The sequence below is a fragment of the Uloborus diversus genome, chromosome 4 (assembly GCF_026930045.1).
Source record: "Uloborus diversus isolate 005 chromosome 4, Udiv.v.3.1, whole genome shotgun sequence".
NCBI classification, from domain to species: Eukaryota; Metazoa; Arthropoda; class Arachnida; order Araneae; family Uloboridae; genus Uloborus; species Uloborus diversus.
In genome coordinates this window covers 53,802,619-53,820,092 of record NC_072734.1, presented here as the reverse complement: position 1 = coordinate 53,820,092, position 17,474 = coordinate 53,802,619, and the positions used below count along the sequence as shown (strand labels likewise).

General features: G+C 32.9%; 1 protein-coding gene across 1 annotated transcript in view; it reads right to left on the bottom strand.

Moving 5' to 3' along the window:
• The window catches only part of LOC129220065 (putative inorganic phosphate cotransporter), an 80,883-nt gene extending 66,882 nt beyond the window's left edge, over positions 1 to 14,001 (bottom strand). Inside the window, exon 1 of the mRNA XM_054854404.1 lies at positions 13,951 to 14,001. The gene's annotated coding sequence lies outside the window, so the exon portion shown is untranslated. The remainder of the gene's footprint in view (positions 1 to 13,950) is intronic.
• Between the last annotated feature and the right edge of the window lie 3,473 nt (positions 14,002 to 17,474).

Below are 17,474 nucleotides of genomic sequence, written 5' to 3'. Positions count from 1 at the left end.
GATAGTATAGTACCTTGAAATCTTTAAAAAATATTCAAACAAAATCATAAAAGCGTCAGAATTAATCAATCACTGGTACAAAAATATTCAAACGTCGCTCTACTAGTTTGAGACGGAGGGAGTATTACCAAGGAAGTATTACCTTTTCCCCAAGCATATTTGATTTCTAAAATATGTAATTTTCACGCAGTAAATAAAAAACACGCCAAGGGAGAAGAGTTGCCAAAGACAGGGGAAACCCAATAACATAGTGCTTTTCTTTGTTTGTGTCTTGAGAACGAATTAACAAATATCGATGGATTTTCTTTTTTTTTTTTCTTTTTGATTATCCTTTCAATTTTTCAATTAAAGTATAGCTGTTCGGTTAAAATTTCAGATATTTTACTTTGCATCCAGCAAAAATCACAACCGTAATTTACATTTGGATTGATTGGTAGTTCATCTATAAAATGCTTCTTAGTCTGGTTTCATGTAGACCCGGATTTCTCATTTTTTGTTGACAATACCTTGAAACGTGAAATATGGCAATAAAATTAATGCTCATTAATTTTAGCCGTAGAAACTATGTATAATAGAAAAACTCATAATTATCAAAAATCATGTAACACAAATTGACTTAGAAAAACTTATAAATTTAGTGTATTAAGTGTGGAAATAAACAACAAAAAATGCTTATCATTATTATTTTCAAAACATGCTACTATATATGTATTTTTTTTTTTTAAATCGAGGTTAAACATTAAAACTCTATTTTCATTAATTTATTTAATTTGCGGAAAAATTGAAAAATATTGAAAATATTCTGCTGAAAGATCAAGCACTAAGATAGAGTTCTTTACGGAAATTAATATCTTCTCTAATTAAAAATGATTTCTATTAAATTGATATTTACTTTACTTCATGTTTTACGCAAGTAAAAAAAAGGCTCCACAAATAATGAACATAAGCACTTATTGCTAGAAACATCTGCCGTAGGGAAAGAGATTATATAAACAACATGGGGTAAGCATTTATAAGTCCTGTCTACGAGCATAAAAAAAAGAGGGTATCATTTCGGATCCAAAAGCTGATATAAGCGATTTGCATTTATTTTTTATTGCATCAAGCGCTTTTTTTCCTCGAGTTTCATCGGTTTTATTCAAAGATTGCTAAACAATTATTTTAACATATTTTCTACGAACACTTTTGTGTTATAAAGTTCTTGATACTTTTTGATTATTAATTTCTTCAAAATCATATTTTATTTTGCTATTAAAATATTTCATGTAGTTTTTTAATATTGTTTACCCATTCCAAAATATTAATTTTTACTAATGGGTAGAGCAATATTTCATTGAAAATGATAAGTGTACGAACACTTTTGGGAGCAACTGTATAAATTATAACATTGAATAAAACATTACATGTAGAGTGGCAGAAGAAAAAATATCAATACTTATTGGGGAATGGTTACATATTTGTTTAAGAAAATAAAAATGCACAGTGAAAAAAATTTGAACTATTAAACTAAAAAATATACTTTGTTTTACAGAATTATTTTTGTAAAATTCATAGAGAAGAATGAAAACACATAACCATGGAATATATTCAACGTTGAAATTAAAAGCTTCAAAGTTCTATGCCTTTTATAAAAGCGCTATATTTATCATCTGCGTTAGTTTAGCTACGGTGGAATTTTTTTTGTAAGTTTAAATTTGTACAAATTCTGTGGTCATGTTTGACATTTTTTAACGAAATAAAGTAAGTACGTTTTTGGAAAATAATGTCAATAAACCAACATTTTCTTTTGCAAATAAAAAAACAACGCTAGTTAAGCCTAACGTGGAGGTGACTCAAAGTTAGTTCAAAAAACACACAGAGTTCTAAACCTAATCGAACGGTTCGTTTTCAATTTTAATGTGTTTCAAACACAACTATAAACACAACACTAAACAAAAATGTAACAATAAATAAAAGGAAAAGCACATTGCACATGCAAATTTTAATAAATACTAACCTGTTTTATGAATCCTTTAGGATAATTTAACGAGCAAGTACAAGACTGAAACGAAAACTCCCAGAATGCACTGCAATACGACGAAATCGGGACGAAATAATTTCGTCAAAAAGTTGAGATTTCTGGTTTTGTCAAATATCACGTGATTTGGTGACGAAAGGATCGTTGAAAATAACGAAATAGTGCTCGAGGATTGCCAAATCGTCAAAATTGAGCGTTTCATTTTTGACAGTGCAGAAGTTTGATACAGAGCTACAGAAACTTTTTGCTTGTACGGCGCCAGAAAACAGCCTTAACCTGCAGCCCATGCAGCTTAGTCAGAGCAGAACTTTATATTGTGATTTGCAAGATGCAAGTATTCGTCTATACGTCCCAGTGAAGTTTCGCAGGGAAGTTTTCCTGAACTTTAATCGCTTGTCACACCCAGGCATTAGAGTTTCGCGTAGACTCCTGCAGAAGCGTTTTGTTTGGCTCGGGATGCACAAGGACATAGCGGAATGGACTCGCGCTTGTATTCAGTGCCAGAGGTCTAAGTTGCAACGACATACAGTTAGCCCTCTGAAAAGCTTCAATCTGCCTTCACAACAGTTTAGCCACGTCCATGTCGACCTCGTTGGACCACTCACTCTTTCGAATGGATACCGTTACTTGTTAACATGTGTTGACCGCTATACTCGTTGGCCAGAAGCCGTGCCTTTGGTTGATATCTCTGCAGACACAGTAGCACGACAGTTCTACAGAACATGGATCTGTCGGTTTGGAGTTCCGGAATTCATCACTGTGGACCAAGGTAGACAGTTTGAATCCGAACTCTTTACGTTTCTTACAAAGTTCCTGGGAATCTACAAGATTCGGACATCACCTTACATTCCGTCTTCCAATGGATTGGTGGAAAGGTTCCACCGTTCCCTCAAGCAGTCGTTACGCTGTCACACATTGACTCATTGGGATGAGATGCTGCCTACAGTGCTTTTGGGACTGCGAGCAGCTTACAAAGCTGACCTTGGTGCAACCGCTGCCGAAATGATGTACGGCTCATCTTTGCGTCTTCCAGGAGAGTTTTTCCAGCCCACGGACACCAGCATAGCCCTCGACCTTACCCAGTTTTACACAAGCCGAGAGATTACTACCGAGAGTCTACTCATGTGTTTCTTCGGATCGACTCCCTACGAAAGTCTTTGGAGCCAACTTATTCCGGTCCTCATGAAGTGGTGTCTAGACAGGAAAAGAATTTTCGCATTAAAATTAACAACAAAGAGGCAGTTGTGAATATCGATCGGCTAAAACCTGCTTTTCTTTGGGTTCCAGATACTATATGTCAACCCCATCATCTCCAGTATAACCGGAAAATTTGTCTCCGGCATCCTTGGAACAATCTGCTAGATGCTAAAAATCAGAAAATTTCCGAAAAAAGGAAAAAAAAAAACGTTTTTTTTCCTAAGGGGTTTATTTTCCCTCCTGAAAAACTGAAAAAATGAATTTTTTTAACTTTTCAGGAAGCTTTAATTGAAATTTTTAGCAAAAAGTGATTAGAAATTTCTCATACTTAAATTCTGATGCAATTTTCCTCTCCCACCCCCCTTCTTGTATGTTAAAATACGATCTAACTTTAATAATGCAAGTTGTTGTATGATAATATAATTTGCATTTAGAGTCAAAAAATATTTAATTCTTTTTGCAAAAAAAAAAAAAAAAGTTAACCCAATATCCTTAGTGAAGAATTTATTTTCCTTCTTCATAAAATAAACAATCATAACTTTAATCACAAAACTACGTTTCTGCTGATTGTGAGGAAAAAAAAAAGAAAAATAAAACCCAGCAAGCAATTTTCCACGTAACTTTTATAAAAAAATAAATTAAAAAACAAAAAAATAATAATATGAGCAGACTTTTAGTAATAAATAAAAATTATTGGTTTGAAACTAGCCGCCTTTTGAAGTAATACAGAGGAACAGAGGTGCAACTGCTTATTGAAATTTTCATTCAAGGGACGCAAGTCATTTAGTCAATCCTATTCCCTATAAAAGCTATTGGTTTAGAGAGTTCAAACTTATGTGTAGTTTAGGGTAGACCTTTGACTCTAAAATAGGTCATACAGTGTAATAAATGGGATTGAGGTCTAGCGAGTAGAGCGTCCACTCTAAAGAGGATATCATGTCAAAAACACTGCGCCGTGCACCACTCTTGTCTTTTTGGTCGTATGAACTGGTGTGAACTCAAAGTGAAATGTCTTGTCTACATCGCTGTGCTGAAGTGCTCTTAGGTCCACAGAAGTACAACAGCTTTCAAACTGTCCTTCTGGTACACTTTTTGATTCATTTTATGGCCCTCATCCACAAAAACCAGACATTTTTTTTTTGTCTTGTGCTGATATTACAGACAAATCCTGACTTCGGATTTTGGCGATGATTAACATTTTCTAAGGTGTTTGGAGTGTCTACCGACTAAATCCTATTGTTCTGGGGGTTATGAGCTGGTTGAACGGCAAATCCGTGAAAGGTATCTTTTCCAGCGTGGACGCGTCCCGTCTGAAATATTTCTGCCATTTTTTGAGTCATACGAATGCCTGAACTTTTGGAACTCGTAAAACTTCTGCTTGAGCTGTTTTTGCCCTTAGTCGCACTTATCGGTCACAAATTCCCATCTTACGAACGACTTCTCTCGTGGAAACCCATGGATTTCATTGAACTCACTTTTGGATGACCTGCCGATTAACTGAAATATTCACTGTTCGTTTTTGTACACTTCCCGGGCATCGACTATCATTTCCAAACCACTTGAAGCGGCATACCACATCAAATATTCTTTGCCGATGCACAACAAACAATCCAACTGTCGTTCTACTTGGTTAAACAACTTTAAAATAGCAGATCTTTTGCTTAAAATTGTTAAAAAAAAAAAAAAAAACTGGGAGATATCTAGTAAATTATTTTCTAATAAAGTGAGAAACGAAAATAATTAAGACACTCATTAAAATGAAATTACTTTACTTCCATTTGATGATTCTTTTTTTTTTGCCGCACCCTGTATACTGCCATGCTAAGCACAAAAGTGGAATCTGCAGTTGAGCTGAAGCTGAGACATTGTGTTTTAAAGTTTGGCTCGTCCATATATTTGATTCCGTTGTCTTTTTTTTCAGAATTTTTTTAAATAATAGTTCCTGATCAGCTGACCCTAAAACATTTTATTTATTAAGTGAAATACGAAACAGAGAAAAACTTGGTTATAATAACTCAGTTTTGTTTAAAAGTGCAGGTATGGCTATTTTTACTACTGTGCTTAGCACGGCCTTATGAATAAATTGAAACTCCAGCTTCAGTTTTGGTTCACCTTTAGAAATCATTACGCAGTTTTTGTTTGGGGTTTCTGTTGGAAAGAAAGAAAAACAATTTAGTTTTGCTTTAGACTTAGACTGGATTGGAAAAAATCAAAACTCAATAACTTTCATTTCCAGACAGTAAAGTTACATTCTATGGAAGGGAAATCATACTTATTTTTCTTTCAAACAATATTATTCATAAGATAAATAAATACCTTTATGCTGAACAGTAAAGTAAAGCAAAACAACGTAAGAAGAAGCACAAATTTGTAAATAACAGCAGACACGTGTTTCGGCGTTACAGGGAACGCCTTTTTCAATGCAAAAAATAATGAGCTTATGGATGAAAAGACATCCGACAAAAGCCAAGAGCAGATAAGCATGCAGCTTAAAAGATAAAAACAGCGGATTAGCCAAACACCAATGACAAAGTTATAAACCAAAGTTAATAAACCAAAGTCAGGAACCAATAGGAATGCAAGCAAAGGCCAAGAGCTTTCTCTTAGGTACGAACCCAGAGAGAAAGGATTCAATTGGATAAAGATTAAGCCGAAGCTTAAACAAAAACAAAAGAAATTGTCAGTAACCGTGAACCGCAAGAAAGGAAAAGCTGAATGGAAAACCATGAAATAAAATAAACAGAAACAAAAAATATTCGAAAAAAGGAAAAATAAAGATAAATAGAAGAAAATGGGGGGGAGGGGTCAATCAAGACAAAAAGGTAAAAATAAACAAAGGAAGATAGATAAAAATGAATGGGAAAAAAGGGGGGGGGGAATGGGGAAAGGACAGTATTAAAGATATGGGAGCCAAATGTTAGAAAAATATGGAACTGCACTAAGATCGTTAACTAAGTTAGAACTGTTCCTCAAAATATGAAAGGATTCCCAAAAGTCAAGATCTGATGAATTGGGGCATTTTTGGATAATCTGATAAGAGTTAAAATCAAAAGAGTGATTCGAATCCCAACAGTGTTGAGCAATACTAGACTTATTTAACTGTTGTTTTTTCACATAATTTTGATGCTCTTTCAAGCGAATTTTTAAAGCACGCCGAGTCTGTCCAATATAGGCAAGTTTACAACTACAATTAATTCTATAAATTCCACAACAGTTAAGAGGGTGAATAGGATCTTTAAGAGAAGAGAATGAAAGTTTATTAGTAGGAGAGAACACCACCTGGAATTGGAAACGTTTTAGAATCTTAGCAACCTGATAGCTTACAGATGGAAAGAATGGCAAAACAACCAAATTCTTTCTGATGAAGGTTCGGTTAAGAACATTAGTTTGGGATTTATTTGAAAGTTTTTTATAAATGGAATCAATCAAAGTTGGCGGATAGTCTCTATCAATTGCCACAGCTTTAAGATAATTAAGTTCCACTTTAAGAAGTTCCGACGAAGAACAAATATTAATTGCGCGATAAACGAAAGAATTGAAAGCAGAATATTTTTGATTTGGAGGATGAGACGATAGTCTATGAGGAGGTAAAAAAACAGCAAAAGGTTTGCGATAAACAGTAGTTTCAAAACCAATTTCAGTACGAGAAACAAGTACATCAAGAAATGAAATGCAATTATTCCGTTCTTTCTCACAAGAAAACTAAATATGAGGAGCAATGAAGTTTAAAATAGATAAAAACTCATCACTCTCAAACTGATTCTGGTTCATTAGAACAAAACAATCATCAACATACCGAACATAAAATTGAAACTGCAGTTTTTGGAATAGCTTAACCTCAAAATAATGCATGTAAATATCACTAAGAATGGAGCTAAGTGGGTTTCCCATAGCCAGACCATCTAATATAATATAAAATTTCCCATTAAAAACAGAAGAACATTGCTTAAGACAAGTACGGGTAAGGAAAATTAAATCCTCAATTTCCGTATTGGTGAAATGAAATTCAGAAAGTCTTCTACGAAGGCATAACAATGAACCCTCGACGGGAACGTTCGTAAATAAAGAGTTAACATCAAAAGAAGTCATAAAAGAATTATTTGGAACGAAACTATGAATTTTTTTAACAAACTCAACAGAATTTTTAATAGTAAATAAATTGTGACTCCTAAGGGGAGAAAACACAGAGACTAAATATTTTGCAAGTTTGTACGAAGCCGTACCAATATTGGAAACAATCGGCCTGAAAGGAATACCAGCTTTATGCACCTTAGGTAAAGCATAAAATCTAGCACAATTAGCAATAGATGGAACAACAGAGCGTTTTTAACATTTGAAGGAATAGACTTAACAGACTTGACAGCAGATGAAATAGTTTTTAACTCTTTATCACTAGGATCTTTAGAAATTTCAGCATATGGCCCAGAAGAAATCAAATCATTAGTTTTATCAACATAAGATGATTTGTCAAGAACAACAATTTGGCTACCCTTGTCAGCTTTGGTAACAACCAGATCAGAATTCGAAACTAAGTCTTTAACAGAACGGCTAACAGTATTAGCAAATACAGGTTCAGAAATTTTCGAGTTAAAGTCAATATTAGAAGCTATAAGATGCCGAATCGAATCTTTTTGAGAGGAAGTTAAGGCACTAAATTTAAAAGCTTTCTCAACAGGAGCAATAAGCTTTGAAAAAGAAGGATTAACACTCACAGCAAAATTATCATTACATTTTAGAGCCTCAATTTGAGAATTACTTAATGGAACGCTAGAAAGATTAACAACAACATTCTTATTAACAACAGGTAAATTATCAAGAGGAACGACATGAGAAGATTTACAAAGCATAGCTAATTTCTATTTCAAAACAATTTGATGTTTATCAGAGGAACGAAGGGTTCTAGACCAAGAATTTCTGTCAATAATGTTAAAGTTGGGAATGGTATTAGAAACCGAAAGATGTAAACCATAAAGTTCACGTTCAATAAACGATAAATGTTTCCTAGTTTCCTTGATCGAAGCTCTGAGTAAAGCCAATTTCGACCGAAAGATTACTTTGTCAATTTTGACAGAACGTGGTAAATTACATTTCAAAGAAATAAACTTCGGAATAATTTTCTTGCGCCTACACTCTTGAAGAAATTTTAAATGGTTCAAAAAACGAAATTTCTTAATCCGAAGATTGGCAAACCTATTGATTTGAGACATAATCAAAAGCAGAAACAAAACCAAAAGAGAATAAACAAAATCAAACAATAACAGAATGAATAAGAAACAAGAAGTGAAAAGTCAAGATCAAAATACAACAATAAACAAAAATTCCGAAAACAAAAACAAAAACACAAATTGCATAAAAGGCGGAAAATGTAAACGTAAGGCCCGTTTAAGCCACAAATAAGATAAATAAATACCTTTGTAACGAACAGTAAAGTAAAACAAAACAACGTAGGAAGAAGCACAAATTTGTAAATTACAGCAGACACGTGTTTCGGCGTTACAGGGAACGCCTTTTTCAATGCAAAAAATAATGAGCATATGGATGAAAAGACATCCGACAAAAGCCAAGAGCAGATAAGCATGCAGCTTAAAAGATAAAAACAACGGATTAGCCAAACACCAATGACAAAGTTATAAACCGATCAGGAACCAGTAGGAATGCAAGCAAAGGCCAAGTGCTTTCTCTTTTGGTTTTGAAACTACTGTTTATCGCAAACCTTTTGCTGTTTCTTTACCTCCTCATAGACTATCGTCTCATCCTCCAAATCAAAAATATTCTGCTTTCAATTCTTTTGTTTATCGCGCAATTAATATTTGTTCTTCGTCGGAACTTCTTAAAGTGGAACTTAATTATCTTAAAGCTGTGGCAATTGATAGAGACTATCCGCCAACTGTGCTTCTTCTTACGTTGTTTTGTTTTACTTTAATATTATTCATGTTTGAAAGTCAAAAATTGCAATTATTATTTCAAGTTTCAAGGCAATCTAAAAATGTAATAGTTTTGATTAGACACACCATACCCAATATTATTGGTTAAACAGCGACTTGACTTATTTCTTGTGTTTGACCAAGAACGCTCTCAGTTATAAAACAATTTTTTTTCCTAATTAAACTTACCTTTATGTGGATTTCTGTCAAGCAGAAATAGAAGATGTGTGGATTCCATACATTTTTTAAAGCTGAACTCTTTATGTGTTCCAAGAAACACAGAGCTATTAAAAAACTTTATTTTTATTCATGAAAAATCAAAGTTTGCATTTTTTCCAATTTTTCCCGAAAAACCCCGGTAAAAAACCGTTTTTTTTAAAGCACTTCGAAATTTCCGGAAATTTTACATCTCTAGTTCTGTTGCATTGTTCCACATCTTCCTGTACTACCTAATCAGGAATGTTATCCAATATGATTTTTTTTTCAACATTGTTCTTATATTTTTTGAGTGGAGAAAATTTTCCTCGCTTAATAAAAAAAAAATTGAAAAATTTTTAAAACTTGCTACAAATATTTTCACAGTATCTGAATCTGGATAAGTCAGTTAACCTATATCTACATCAAACAAATAGTCTTTTGTCATAGAATTTGGTATTTCAAATAATAACTCTTTTACCCCTGGGGTCAGAGTTTGTCGCTTGCCAGTTAAAACATAACTATCAGATAATGTCAGTTGATGAATTATTATTTCTCTGATAGTTTTTGTGGTATGTTCAAATGAGGAAAACGTTTCCGATGTCAGTTTCCCAAGTTTCATTTTCAGGCCTGGAATCGTAACCATTTTCTATTCACTGACCCATTCTATACCTTTTTCTAAAAAAAATCAATCTCTCATCTGAAAAAGGCGTAAAAGGTTTCTATTGTCGTCCAATTGTCCATAGCCTTTGTGAGAATTTTTTGCTTTCATAATGCTCCACCGTTTGCTAATTATTTGGATGAAGCTTGGGCATTTGTCACGTCAAAAACTTTTTGACAAACCTAAATTTTGACGCTCAACATTGCTTGGGTGAAATGATATTACTGTCAACTTTCAAGAACACTTAATCACAGATGTTTGTCTAGTTTCCTCAGATGAACTAAGGAAGCACAATTAACCCCGCTAGGTACTCACATGAATATCAATATCCCGGGACTTAATTCTGTATTCTTAACCCAAGAGAAAAAATATTTAAAATAAAATTTCACAATTCGAAATGTCGAAACACGTGCGATGAGTAATCAACACAACGCTTAAAGAGTGAAGAAACAAATCCCAAATTTTCCCCCATCGCTTAGCTCAGGGGTCGAATGGCGGCGGTGGCACTTGTTCCAGGCCCACTCAAAGAGAAACCATTGTGGAGGACCCAGGAGAACATGATAGCGTGAAAATCATGTCGCAAAAATGTCCTTCTTTTACTGCTTTTTAAATTTCATTTAAAAAAAAGTGATTGGCAAAAAATTTTGACTTTGGCTTTTTTATCAACTTACTATGATGTGTATAAAATTATATGCATCAATTTTTGAAAAAATGTATATTTTGATATGCTGACAGACAGAAATACAACGATTTTTTTTGTTCAAACTGTCCTTCCGTTACCACTGGAATTCACCTTACATTGATTTTCAAAAAGCTTTTGATAAGGTACCGCATGTTGCTTTTCTCAGCAAATTAGCTGATATTGGAATAGGAGGAAAAACTTTACTTTTGGTTAGAAATTGACTGACTGGAACAAACAAAGAGTAATTGTGAGGGGAATCATTCTAAATGGAGTGATGTTTTAAGAGGGGTTCCTCAGGGTTCAGTTTTAGGGCCTCTCTTGTTTATTTATATAAAAGACATCAATGAGAATATTTCTGGAAACATGAATTGTTTTGCTGATGATGTAAAAGTTATGGGGATTGTAGAAAATGAAGAACAGGTAAAACTGATTCAAGAGGATTTAGATTATGTTACTAAGTTGGCGGATAAGTGGGACATGGCAGTTAATGTAGGGAAATGTCAAGTGCTATACTTAGGTCATGGATATAAGCGTACGAGTTATCGTTTACAGGGTTCAATCATTAGTCAGGCAGAAAATGTTATTGATCTGGGTATCTTAATAAATCAGGACTTCAAGTTTAGTCAACAGTGCAGCATTGCAAGTAACAAAGCCAACAGAATGCTTGGGTTTTTCAATAGATCTATTTCAAACTAATCTAAGAAGGTTCTTCTGCCTTTATATAGGAGTTTAGTAAGACCCCATTTGGAGAATGCTGCGCAGTTTTGGTCGCCTTATCTGATTAAAGATATGTGTGTATTGCAAAGGGTTCAAAGAAGAGTAACTAGAATATTAAGGGGACTTTCAGATTTAGATTATGATACCAGACTTAATAGGCTTGATATGTATAGCCTGGAACAAAAGGGGATCAGAGGGGACATGATTCAGTTGCTTAAATTTATCAAAATGAATGATGTAAATGGGTTAAGTTTTTGCACCGAAAGCAGGACGAGGGGTCATTGTTTTAAGCTATTCAAATCTCAGGCTAACCTGGAAATAAGGAAAAACTACTACTTTAGTAGGGTTGTGGGAACTTGGAACAGCTTACCGAAAGAGGTGATAATGAGCAAGGGTGTGGATAGCTTTAAAAGGGCCATTGATCTTCATTTAGGACTAGTAAAATGACTAGGACCAACCTAGCTGGGCCAAGAGCCTGTTGCTGGTCATCACATTTGTATTGTATTGTATTTGTATTTGAATTCGCGCTTAAAATTAACTTAAAATACGCTACAATAAATAAAAAATTCAGTTATATTTAACTTGATAGTTCCAAGCAAATTCCTCAATAGGAAAAAAAATGCTTTCGTATAGGCGCCAATATTTTTAATGAGCAAGAAAGTTTTCCCTACCAAAATAGTGAAAGAATGCTAAATAAGGTTTCAATTAAAATCCCTGGTTATTAAAGTCCTGCTAAAACTAGAATGAAAATCGTAGACAATTTCCAAATTTTGTGATATGTTGTTCGATCAATAACGATTAACCTGTCTTGAGATATTCTTAAGTTTAAACATTTAAATGTAATTCAGCTGTCACATATTCTAAATAATAATATACAGTCGAAACTCGATAACTCGAAGCTTATAGCTCGAATATTCCTTTATGTCAAAGTTTTCTTTGGGACCCAAACATTTGAAACTCTTGTAGAAACTTCCCATAACTCGAACTACTAATAACTCGAACGTTTTAGCCAGTCCCTTGGGACTTCGAGTTATTGAAAGTTGAAGTTAATTGATTTAATTAAGCTGATTTTATTCATTTAAACCGTGGAAAAAATCAGCCGTTATTGAAGTGTTTGGCGGAAAAATTATGTTAGAGCGTGTTTCCGTAAAAGTGTACTTACCAAAGTAATACCAAATTTCAACTGAGATGAAAGCATCTCAGAATGGACGAGAAAGAACAATGTATTACAACTCCTCCCCCCCCCCTGAACACATAATCCACAAAAAATGAAATCCGATCCTCTTCTTTCCGAGGCCTTCCTGCACATCATATTTTCCACCAATCCTTGCTATACTTCTTGAAGTTTAGCAATAGCAAATTATGAGAAAAAAACGCACGATTGCTCCACCCCCTAAAGCAGAGTTTTCCAAATTGTGGTCCGCGGACCCCCGGGGTCCGTAGTGCTATCCAGTTAAAACGTTTCATATAATTGAGATTGTAAGACGAATAACGATATTTTAATTCAAAAAGAAAGCACATCTATGATAAATAAAAATGCTTCAGTACATGCAGGACACAGCCGCCACCTAACCCCCCCCCTTGAAGCTCTCGGATGTAAACACACTACATATTAATTAATTTTGTGTACATTAAGAAGTTCATACTGTTTCAAAACTGTCAGAGAAGCGTCTGCCTGAACCATAATTAATTTCCTAGTTCATTTTATTAGTATACTTGTTGGAGAAATTTGGTGTTAATTTTTTTATTCTTAATTGAATTTCACATGAAATTTTACTTCCCTGACTCAAAATAATAATGTAAGAAATGAAAAACAGACAAGAGCTCTGAAAAATATACAGAATAATGAATAAATAAAATTTAAAGGAAAAAAAGAGTGAAAATAGATTAAAAAAAATAGATTTAACTGTGTCAAATCTTTTTTTTTTCTTTTGCGCGCCGGGGGGGGGGGGGAGGGCGTTGTAACTTTTCCGGAGGGAGTCCACGGAGGTCTGAAGTTTGAGAATCTCTGCCTTACGGCATTTGGCGTCAAAACTGAATCAGCACTACTTATACTCATTGAGGTTGGCTAATAGAATAATATTAATTTGGCTTCGTCCATTAAGTTTTACAGCAGTCAGCAGACATAGCAGTCATGCATATGAATAAAATATTCGATTGCTCTACACCCCTTGGAGGGATTGACGCCAAAAAGTAATCAGCATCAATTCACGTGAGAATATGTACATGTACCAAACTTTGCTTGAGGCTTTCATGATGTGAATTTCGAGGTAGAGCTGCCACAAAAAAAAAAAAAAAAAAAAAAAAAAAAAAAAAAAAAACTAGTCACACAGACACATAGACATTTTCCAAAAGTGGTGGAAATGGATCCAGCCGCAGATTCGCGTCGGTCCCGATCCAGCACACCCCTAAAATGGGTAAATCCGACGATATTTGAATACTTTCACAAATCTGATACTATATGTTAGAAAAATAGAAAGTAATTATGTTTTTTTTTTTTTTTCATTTTAAAGGAAACATTTTCAAAATCTTAAAAGAGGAAAAGAGAAACATGTACCTTATGACAGATCTTGCTTTTAGAAGACTAACCGACCAGCATCCATCGAAGAAAGCTGCGCAAATAAAACTGATAAAGACGAAATTGCGAAAATTCAAGTGCTCTCATTTTCTAAAGATTGCGTTGTATGTGACACCACATGATTTTTTAAAAATAAGAGTGAAACTCGTCGAACTATTTTGTCCCAAATGACTGCCTGAGTTATTAAAAGGTTAAATTCCGATGAGTATGGTGTTCTTGACATTTTCTATTTCACTATGAACATATTCATTTTTATTGTTGTTTTTTATATGATAAAACGTTCTAATACGTTAGAAAAAAGCTTACGTCTATTTTAGTGCAGACACACATAAATATACAATTCGAATTCAACGTTGTGCATCATACATTTCATATTTTTTGCAAGCAAGAGTACCAGGTAGGGTGCGTCATATTTTTAAGTGTTATTTTTTCATGGGGCACCTTCTCGTTTTTTTCCTTTGAATGAAAAAAAAATGACTCTTAAAAATAAAAACTCAATAATATTAAAAGTTGCTACCATTGCCTCCAAATTTATGAAATCTTCCTTCTTTTTTTTTTTTTTGCGTCGACTATTATAATTTTCATTTATGTCATTAATTTTAAATAGTGATAAATTAGAGTATTTAGTGACTTTGTATTTATTTAATCATGTTAATTATCTCTAGCTCCAACCAATTATTAACTTCTTAGAAACACAAATTGTTAGTTAACAACGCAGAAAGAAAGAAATGTAAAAACGTTCTACTTGAGAAATCATTAAAAAAAAAAAAGGAAACAATTATGAGATAATTTTCCTGTCATTGCTCTTATAGGCCAGTGCCAATCATGTTTGTGACCAAAAAAATTTAGAACAGGATAAAACCAGTTCGAAAGGTAAGAAAATCTAATAACATTAATAGGAAAAATAAAGTACGGACGAACTGAGTTCGGGAAGGGGGGTGTAGGGGGGGGGGGTTGGGGGGGGAAACGGTTTATCACGATTTCCGGAAAAACTAAGAGTCCTATCAAAAAAAACTAAATTACAAAGTTGTTGGTAATAAAGATCTACAACTTTTGCATTTGCACTTTTTTTCTATAACCTCAAAATATATGCGAAAAATTCAAAAAACCGACTTTTTGGTTTTTTATTTTTATCTCCCACAAAAAAATTTTTTTTTCACTAAATTTAATGAAAAGTTACCTTATTATGTCCCAAATACACTGTAATTTTTTTGGTTTAAAATATTTATTTTTTCTCCTTATTTTGATTCAGTAGTAAAAAAGCATCAGAATTTTCAATTAAAAATCTCACGTCAAAATATCTGATTTTTTAAAAAAATCGGAGCAAGTTTTTTTCGTTGGAATCTCTACTTTTCGATGGTATAAAAAACAATATACAATACTATGGAAACTTTTCGCAAAAAATGAAGAAAAAAAAAAAAAAACACGAATTTGAAAAAAGAATCATCACTATGTAAAATTTTAAGCTATTTATTAAATTAACAGCAAACACAATAATTAACCGCAAACACAATTGGAAAACTAATTATTTTTCATAATATTCAAGGTAACACAGTTCAAAATTGCTGAAGTAGCTCATTTATCCAATCCTACAGTGTAGCTTGCTATTCGTGACTCCAAAAAACTATAGGGGGCACTGCAGTCACCGTCTAATGGTGGATGAGAAGGGTAAAACAAACGCATGCTGTAGCTTGATTTTTCATTATTGTAGTATATTTTTATTTTCAGTTTGTGTCAATGTAACATGGAAAATTTCATTTTTCGAGTAATTAAAGTGTACATTTTAATAAAGAGCTTAAAATTTTACATAGTTATTTTTTTTTTTTTTTTCAAATTCGAGTTTTTTGATTTTTTTCATTTTTTGCGAAAAGCTTCCATAGTATTGTATATTGTTTTTCATACCATCAAAAAGTAGAGATTCCAACAAAAAAAACTTGCTCCGATTTTTTAAAAAAATTAGATATTTTGACGTGAGATTTTTTGATTGAAAATTCTGATGCTTTTTTAATACTGAATCAAAATAAGAAGAAAAAATAAATATTTTAAATCCAAAAAATTACAATGTATTTGGGACATAATAAGGTAACTTTTCATTAAATTCAGTATTTTTTTTTTTTTTTTTTTTTTTTTTTTTTTTTTTTTTTTTTTTTTTTTTTTTTTTTTTTTTTTTTGTGTGGGAGATAAAAATAAAAAACCGAAACGTCGGTTTTTTGAATTTTTCGCTTATATTTTGAGGATATAGGAAAAAAGTGCAAATACAAAAGTTGTAGATCTTTTTTATTACCAACAACTTTGTAGTTTAGTTTTTTTCGATAGGACTCATAGTTTTTCCGGAAATCGTGATAAACCGTTCCCCCCCCCCCCCTTAAACCCACCTACACTCCCTTTCCCGAACTCAGCTCGCCCGTAATTTATTTTTCCTATTAATGTTATTAGATTTTCTTACCTTTCTAACTTGTTTTATCCTGTTCTAAATTTTTTCGACATTTTACCATTTTCAAAGCTATTGGCACTGGCCTATTACTGGTGATACTTGACGCAAGATTTCAATTCCAGACGAGAAAATATTTCTAACTGAACGCGTAAACAAGGATGACAAAGCAAAATCAGTAACTAATCAATCTCTATTGAAAAAAAAAAAAAGAGAGAAACAGTACTTACGCGAAAAGAAGAAATTTTCGAAAGAATGAAAATTATGAAGAATCTGAATCAACGTTCATGAAAGAGTAGTTTTAGCATATGCTGTTACTATATACTTCGAATGATCTTGAAGAACAAGAGTTACCACTAAAATTTTTATTTGGATTTGGTCTTATGTTTTTGAAGAGCATTTTCACTTACAAGAAGGAAAATGCCATCATTTCAACTGTTGCTTCAAGTAGTTTTACTTCACATCTTCTTGTCAGAAGAAGATGTTGTTCTTTTTTGCTTTTAAGGCTACATTTCTGAAGATACAAACTCCAAAATGGTCTCTTTCTTTAAGAAACCTAAAAGAACAACTCCAATAAAGCACTGGGCAGATGTTGTAAAACTAAAACCAAAAAAAAAAAAAAGTTAAAGCATTTTATTACTGACATTCGGATTTTTCTTCATATGAGAATTTTCATCAAGTTTCAGAGGAAATATTTTTAAATAATTTGTATGATGAGTAGCAATTAGAAAAAGTCTCACATACTAGTAATTAAGGGAGCAAAATTGCAATATTGGTGACTGTAAGAGACTGAAATTGTAAACATAAGATATGAATGGCGTAATTGAACTTTTGCATGGTTTTTGATTGACATTTTTACCTAACATAGCAACCATGAAATGCTTATTATTTTATTGTATGAATAGGAAATAAGTATTTGGGTTATGTTTCTAACTTAACCAGTTCAATTTCATATTTATTTGAAATATTATAATAGAAAACTTAGAATTTTTTTACACATCTTTTTCACAATGAATGTAATTTTGATCGCTGGTAGCAACCTCTAAATTTCGTCCAAATTCTACAAAACTTT